The sequence below is a fragment of the Pan paniscus genome, chromosome 8, assembly GCF_029289425.2.
Source record: "Pan paniscus chromosome 8, NHGRI_mPanPan1-v2.0_pri, whole genome shotgun sequence".
NCBI lineage: Eukaryota > Metazoa > Chordata > Mammalia > Primates > Hominidae > Pan > Pan paniscus.
The window spans coordinates 47587332-47595410 of record NC_073257.2 but is presented as its reverse complement, the minus strand read 5'-3'; positions in this window follow the sequence as shown (position 1 = coordinate 47595410).

The following is an 8079-nucleotide window of genomic DNA, read 5'->3' as shown; positions in this document are numbered from 1 at the left end:
AACTTTCCCTGGCTGCCAGATGGGCAGCATTCTTTGCTTTATAGTGAGAAAGTGAGACCATCAAACCTTATATAATTGATGTCACTGTTGAGGGCCCTGTGACTGCCATGGCTGTTGTCTCCAATGTGTCTTCCCTGTACAGTGTCCCCGGGGTCCTGGGGAGGCCCAGGGGTGAGGACTTTCTCTGGAGCCCTGAGGAAATGGACGTGGGACCTGAGTCAGGGTGTGGGAGAGAACCTGTGAGCTTGCTGAGCTTCCAGTGGAACCAGAAGAGCAAAGAGCAAAATGCCAAGGTGTGGAGCATGCCATACTCTAGGTGGCAACTTTTCTTAAAAGCCACTTTAGGCCAGAGCGGCAGTGGACACCTGGAGCCCCAGCACTTTAGGAGGCTGAGGCGGGTGGATCACTTGAGCCCCGAAGTTCGAGACCAGCCTGGCCAACATGGTGACACCCCGTCTCTACTAAAAATACAAAAATTAGCTGGGCGTGGTGGCGGGCTCCTGTAATCCCAGCTACTCGGGAGGCTGAGGCACGAGAATCACTTGAACCTGGGAGGTGGAGGTTGCAGTGAGCCGAGATCATGCTACTGCACTCCAGCCTGGGCAACAGCGTGAGACCCTGTCTCAAAACAAAAAAAAAAAAAAAAAAGGAAAAAAAATCCTTATCTACAAGCCATCAGAAAGGTGGGGACTCCCTTTCCTCCTCACTTGGCTCCCTACAAATAAACACGTTGCTTTCTCCCACTACCCACGTCAATATAAATATCTGGTCTTACCACACCAGGGAGCCAACCCCAGTTCAGTTCAACAACACTACAGCGACTTCTGCCATTTTTGCAGATTAGAGCATGAGCCTCAGGCTGTCAGCGGAGAAGGCAGGAACCTGTTTCTCCGGCTCTGGCTTGGCTCCATTCTGGGGCTGCTTCCTCCTGCCAGCAGCCCAGGTGAGCAGCCTGAGTTCGGGAGTGGTTTCTTGGCAGTGAACCAGGCACTTGGGGACTGAAGAGAGCAATTTACCTTTTCTAGGTTCTTCCACCTCAAGGGCCTTCCAGCAGCCTAAATAAGTTGCTACTACAAAGTTCCTATAGCACTCTACAGTTTACAAGATGTTTGAGCAAATATCAATTCAGTCCTCCAAACGACATTATGAGGCAATAATCTGATGTTAATGTACCTCCTGTGGGTTGGCAGATGCTTCCTTACCTTAGTGATCAGGTTTGCTATTTTGCAGACAAGAAACTGGGAGGTCAAGCAAGTAACAGAGCTGGTGAGCAGCAAGGATGGGACTGAAGTTCAGCTCTGCTTTATTCCGAAGCTCATGCTCCCCACCAACCCAGTGTGCCGCCTCTCTGTATAATTCTCGGAACTCGGTTAGTTCAGACATGCAAGGGTCTGCTCCCATGGGAGGTGGGGTACCTGCATCCATAATAGGTTGATAATTATTTTACTTATTTTATCTTTATTTTTTTTTGGGACAGAATCTCAGATTGTCACTCAGGCTAGAGTGCAGTGGCGCTCACTGCAACCTCCACCTCCCGGGTTTAAGCGATTCTCCTGCCTCAGCCTCCTGAGTAACTGGAATTACAGGCACCCACCACCATGCCTGGCTAATATTTTATATTTTTAGTAGAGACAGGGGTTTCACCATGTTGGCCAGGCTGGTCTTGAACTCCTGATCTCAGGTGATTCGCCTGCCTCAGCCTCCCAAAGTGGTGGGATTACAAGCATGAGCCACTGCGCCCTGTCTGATAATTATTTTAAACCAATACCATGGAAATTGAATATCTAAGAGCAAACTTGGTTTTAAAAAAAATAAACATAGGCCAGATGCGGTGGCTCACACTTGTAATCCCAGCACTTTGGTAGGCCGAGGTGGACAAATGACCTGAGGTCAGGAGTTCAAGACCAGCCTGGCCAACATGGTGAGACCCCATCTCTACTAAAAAAACCCAAAAAATTAGCCCGGTGTGGTGGCGCATGCCTGTAATCCCAGCCGCTCGGGAAGCTGAGGCAGGAGAATCTCTTGAACCTGGGAGGCGGAGTTTGCAGGGAGCCGAGATTGTGCCACTGCACTCCAGCCTGAGCTGGAACAAGAACGAAACTCTGTCTCAAAAAAAAGATAGATAAACATAAGACAAAAACCGAGAGAAAATACTTCTAGATACTTCTAGTGGAAATAAAATTTGGAGAGGTTCAGGAAGGCCTCTACTTAACTGAGAATGCTCTTCCCTCCTCTTGCCTCTGGGATCACCCTGCTCAGCACTGCACGCACCTAGTCTATTTCCATGTGCAGGGCTAAATCAGGCATTGTCCTTGTGCTTTTGGTGTCGTGGTGGACAGGATGGCTCAGGGGTCTCAGGACTGAGCAAATGGCTAAGGGTGGAGGAAGTACTCAAATGACTGATAAGACCAGCTAGAAAAAGTTAGCAAGGGATATAATTAATGAGGTTTTGGGTATTTGTCCCCAGAAATCTAGTCCAAAGGGCATACTTAGCGTTTAATGAGTGAATTAAAGTTGAAACATAAAACTGCGTATTAGGCTGGGCACATTGGCTCAACAAATCTGTAATTCCAGCACTTTGGGAGGCCAAGGCAGGAGGATTGCTTGAGCCCAGGAATTTGAGGCCAGTCTGGGCAAGAGCAAGACCCTGTCCTATTAAAAGAAAAAAAAAATTTAAGTAGCTGGATATGGTGGTGTGTGCCTGTAGTCCCATCTACTGGGGAGGCTGAAGTAGGAGAATCACTTGAGCCCCGGAGATCAAGGCTGCAGTGAGCTAGGATCACACCACTGCATTCTAGCCTGGGCGTTGGAGCAAGACCCTGTCTCAAAAAAATAAAAATCAATTAAAAATCAACAAAAATTAAAAGTAAAAACGCATATTATACCAATAATTAATGTGACTCATGCATGAAATTCACACATAATGTGTATAATGGTAATGTTACCGGAAAGGGGTCCCAATCCAGACCCCAAGCGAGGGTTCCTGGATCCAGCACAAGAAAGAACTCAGGGCAAGTCCATAGAGTAAAGTGAAAGCAAGTCTATTAAGAACGTAAAGGAATAAAAGAATGGCTACTCCATAGGCAGAGCAGCACCAAGGGCTGCTGGTTGCCGTTTTTTTTTTTTTTTTTTGAGATGGAGTCTCGCTCTTTTGCCCAGGCTGGAGTGCAGTGGCACAATCTCAGCTCACTGCAACCTCCCAAGTTCAAGTGATTCTCCTGTCTCAGTCTCCCAAGTAGCTGGGATTACAGGCGCCCACCACCACACCTGGCTAATTTTTGTATTTTTAGTAGAGATGGGGTTTCACCATGTTGGCCAGGCTGGTCTTGAACTCCTGACCTCAAGTGATCTGCCCGCCTCAGCCTCCCAAAGTGCTGTGATTACAGCACAGTAAGCCACCGCGCCCAGCTGGTTGATCTGCCCGCCTTGGCCTCCCAGAGTGCTGGGATTACAGCGTGGTAAGCCACCGATCCCAGCTGGTTGCCTATTTTTATAGTCATTTCTTGATCATATGCTAAACAAGTGGTGGATTATTCATGAGTTTTCCAGGAAAGGGGTGGGCAATTCCCGGAACTGAGGGTTCCTCCCCTTTTTAGACCATATAAGGTAACTTCCTGACATTGCCATGGCATTTGTAAACTGTCGTGGCACTGGTGGGAGTGTCTTTTTAGCATGCCAATGCATTATAATTAGCATATACTGAGCAGTGAGGACAACCAGAGGTCACTTTCGTTGCCCTCTTGGTTTTGGTGGGTTTTGGCCGGCTTCTTTACCACAGCCTGTTTTATAGCAAGGTCTTTGTGACCCGTATCTTGTGCTGACCTATCTCATGCTGTGACTTAGAATGCCTACCCTCCTCAGAATGCAGTTCCTAAAATAGGTCTCAGCCTTATTTTACCCAGCCCCTGCTCAAGATGGAGTTGCTCTGGTTCAAACGCCTCTGACAGTAATAAATACAATTTTCCGATCCATAGGTGAAAATCATTTGGCAAATTAATAATAATGATAATCAGCTGGGGAAGGGGCAGAAGCAAATTAATTAATTAATTAATTAATGATTCAGCTGTAGATAACCAACACATAAATCCACACAGACTCTTAGAATTTGGCATCGTTTATTTGTATTTGTGAAAATCATAGCTAAAACTGTATAAGTACATAAAGGTTCACTTTATCATTTGAAGAATTGTCCTATTATGTTTTTGTTTTTTTTGAGACAGCGTCTCGCTCTGTCACCCAGGCTGGAGTGCAGTGGCATGATCTCGGCTCACTGCAACCTCCGCCTCCCTGGTTCAAGTGATTCTCCTGCCTAAGCCTCCTGAGTAGCTGGGATTACAGATGTCTGTCACCATGCCTGGCTAATTTTTTGTATTTTCAGTAGAGACAGGGGTTTCACCATGTTGGCCAGGCTGGTCTCGAACTCCTGACTTCGGGTGATCCTCCAGGCTCAGCCTCCCAAAGTGCTGGAATTACAGGTGTGAGCCACAGCACCGGCCTTATTATGTTATATTTTACTCTCAAAAAATAAGACTATAGTCTTTTGAATAAAAAAACATTTCAGAAAAGTATTTCTTTCCTCTTTGAATAGATCATATCTGACGGTGTGCTTTTAATGTATTTCAGTATTATTGCCATGTGAAGTTAGATCTGAATAAAAAAGAACTGTCATTCCCCAAGGTATAATATACAAGATAGAAAATTACTGTCTTTCTGCATTTATACTGACAGACAATTACTAAATGAAAGATCTGGGATTTAGATTTTACTTCATTTTCTGCAGTTGTCATGAAAAGCAAACGTCTATTTTCATTTTGGAAATAGGATACATTTAAAAAATCAGATTAAAAGATGCATATGGTTGAAACCGTGTGTAGCTTCAAACACTGGAGAATATTCTTAATGTAATGTTTTATTCTTCCTCATTATTAGCTTCCATTATCAGATATGAATGAAAGGAAAGGAAAATTTCTGAAAATTACTTTTTCAGAAATGATGTGGCCAGGCGCAGTGGTTCACGCCTGTAATCCCAGCATTTTGAGAGGCTGAGGCAGGCAGATTACTTAAGACCAAGAGTTTGAGACCAGCCCGGGCACTATAACAAGACCTTGCCTCTACTAAAAAATAAAAGAATTAGCTGGGCATGGTGGTGTGTGCCTCTAGTTCCGGCTACTTGGGAGGCTGAGGTGGGAGCATCGTTTGAGCCCAGGAGGTGGAGGCTACAGTGAGCCATTATTACACAACTGCACTCCAGCCTGGGCAACAGAGCAAGACCCTGTCTCCAACAAACAAGCAAACAAACAAACATAGTCAATGCTACATGAAAAAATTCGGACACTCTTGGTCATCTAAATTAATGGCAATTCCATTTTTCCACTTGCTCAGGTAAAAAACTTTGGAATCATTCTTTTTTTTTTTTTTTGAGGCAGAGTCTCATTCTGTTGCCCAGGCTGGAGTGCAATGGTGTGATCTCAGCTCACTGCAACCTCTGCCTCCCGGGTTCAAGCTGTTCTCATATCTCAGCCTCCTGAGTAGCTGGGATTACAGGCACCTGCCACCGTGCTCTGCTAATTTTTGTATTTTTAGCAGAGATGGGGTTTCTCCATGTTGGTCAGGTTTGTCTCAAACACGTCGGCCTCCCAAAGTGCTGGGATTACAGGCGTGAGCCACCACGCCTGGCCTTGGAATCATTTTTTTTTTTTTTTTGAGATGGTTGTCACCCAGGCTGGAGTGCAGTGGCACAATCTCTGCTCACTGCAAGCTCCGCCCTCTGGGTTCACGCCATTCTCCTGCCTCAGCCTCCCAAGTAGCTGGGACTACAGGCACCCGCCACTACACCCGGCTAATTTTTTTTGTATTTTTAGTAGAGATGGGGTTTCACTGTGTTAGCCAGGATGGTCACGATCTCCTGACCTTGTGATCCACCCGCCTAGGCCTCCCAAAGTGCTGGGATTACAGGCATGAGCCACTGAGCCTGGCTGGAATCATTCTTAACTCCTTCCTTTATTGTGAGATAAAGACATTCTACATCCAAATCCACCAGGAAGTGCTTTTGGCTCAACCTTTGGAGTAGATCCAGAATCTAACACCATTCACTGCTTCTATTGCCATCCTGGAGGCAACAGAAGGGCCTGGGGAAGGCCACCTTGTCCCCAGAGATCTTCCTTCCCTTCGCATGGTCCACCATGAGATTACTTGCGGGGGAGGAAGGAATTATTGAAATTTATATTAAATCCCAACTGGTAGAGTAACACCTTGATTGCTCACTTTGTTAGCTGAAACCTACATGATGGGAAATAGTATGAAAATACGTTAAAGAATGAATTGAAGTTGGAAACATATATAAAATGGATACACCATATTACTGTGATAGCTTTGACGATGCATCTGACATTCCCGTATACTATGTCTGTACAATTGTACTGAACACAGTTTTTCCTTTAGATGCTTTTCAGAGGCCATGTCAGCCTCTGGTCAGGAAAGGCGGGGAGTGTATGTGCCAAAGTCTGAAAGGGCAGGAGGTGGCTATGGTGCACCCCAAGGCTGACCCCCTCGCCAGCCTTCCCAGGTTCCTGGAGAAGGGCTGACTTTTATCTCAGGTAGCAGTCCTTGATGTTGCCAGCTTGTAGCCGCACCTCTCCCGGCTCTGCCTCCATCTTTTCTTTTTCTTTTTTTTTTTTTTTTGAGATGGAGTTTTGCTTGGTCGCCAGGCTGGAGTGCAATGGCACGATCTTGGCTCACTGCAACCTCTGTCTCCTGGGTTCAAGCAATTCTCCTGCCTCAGACTCCCGAGTAGCTGGGACTACAGGCGTGCCACCATGCCCGGCTAATTTTGTATTTTTAGTAGAGACGGGGTTTCTGCATGTTGGTCAGGCTGGTCTCGAACTCCCGACCTCAGGTGATCCGCCCCCCTCGGCCTCCCAAAGTGCTGGGATTACAGGCTGGAGCCACTGCACCTGGCGCCTCCATCTTTCCATGGCCTTCCCTATTAGTCTCTGTGTGTCTTCTCCTCTTCTTACAAGAACACTAGTCATTGGATTTAGGGTCCATCTGAACTAATTACATCTGCAAAGACCCTATTTCCAAATAAGATCCCATTCTGAGATTCTAGATGGACATGAATTTTGGGGGGATGCTATTAACCAACTTTCATAGTCATAGGTTTTGATGTTTTCATTTTTTCTTTATTCTTCTTATTATTTTTTTGAGATGAAGTCTTGCTCTGTTACCCAGACTGGAGTGCAGTGGCACGATCTCAGCTCACTGCAGCCTCCGCTTCCTGGATTCCAGCGATTCTCCTCCTCAGCCTCCTGGGTAGCTGGGATTACAGGCACACGCCACCACGCCTGGCTAATTTTTGTATTTTTAGTACAGAGGGGGTTTCACCATGTTACCCAGGCTGGTCTCGAAATCCTGACCTCAGGTGATCTGCCTGCCTTGGCCTCCCAAAGTGCTAGGATTACAGGCGTGAGCCACAATGCCCGGCCATGTTTTCATTTTTTCCATGCACTACCTGTGTCTCAGCCTTCACCCAGACGGAGGAGTCAGAACAGCCCATTCCTAAGAAACTTTCCATTTATTTTGTTAACAAATATATATTGAACACCTACTATGTGCCTAGCACATAGATAGGAATAAGCTATGGGCAAGGCTGCTGTGGCCCCTGCCTTACACTGTATAGTATGTGAGGGCAGGGACTATGCCCGCCTCGTTCACCAGGGTATCCCCAGTCTCTAGCACAGTGCCTGGCAATTAATGAGTGCTCAATAAATGAATGAGCGAATGGAGGAATGAGAGATACTGACAGATGAACACATCATTATAATACCTAGTGATGTGATGCTGTGATGGGGGAAATGGGCTGGGGGTATATAGGGACAGCCAAATGAGCAGCCATGATCTAGACACTTGGGGGTTAGGGATGCCTTCTTGGAGGGAGTAATTTCTAAGGAGGGACCTTACTGGAGTTAGTTGAAGGGTATGAGGTGGGAATGGATGAAATGTTCCAGGCAGAGGAAACAGTGGCTTAGCGCCTGGAGGTGAAGCTGTGGAGAGTCAGAAGCCTGTAAGAAGCTCAGAATA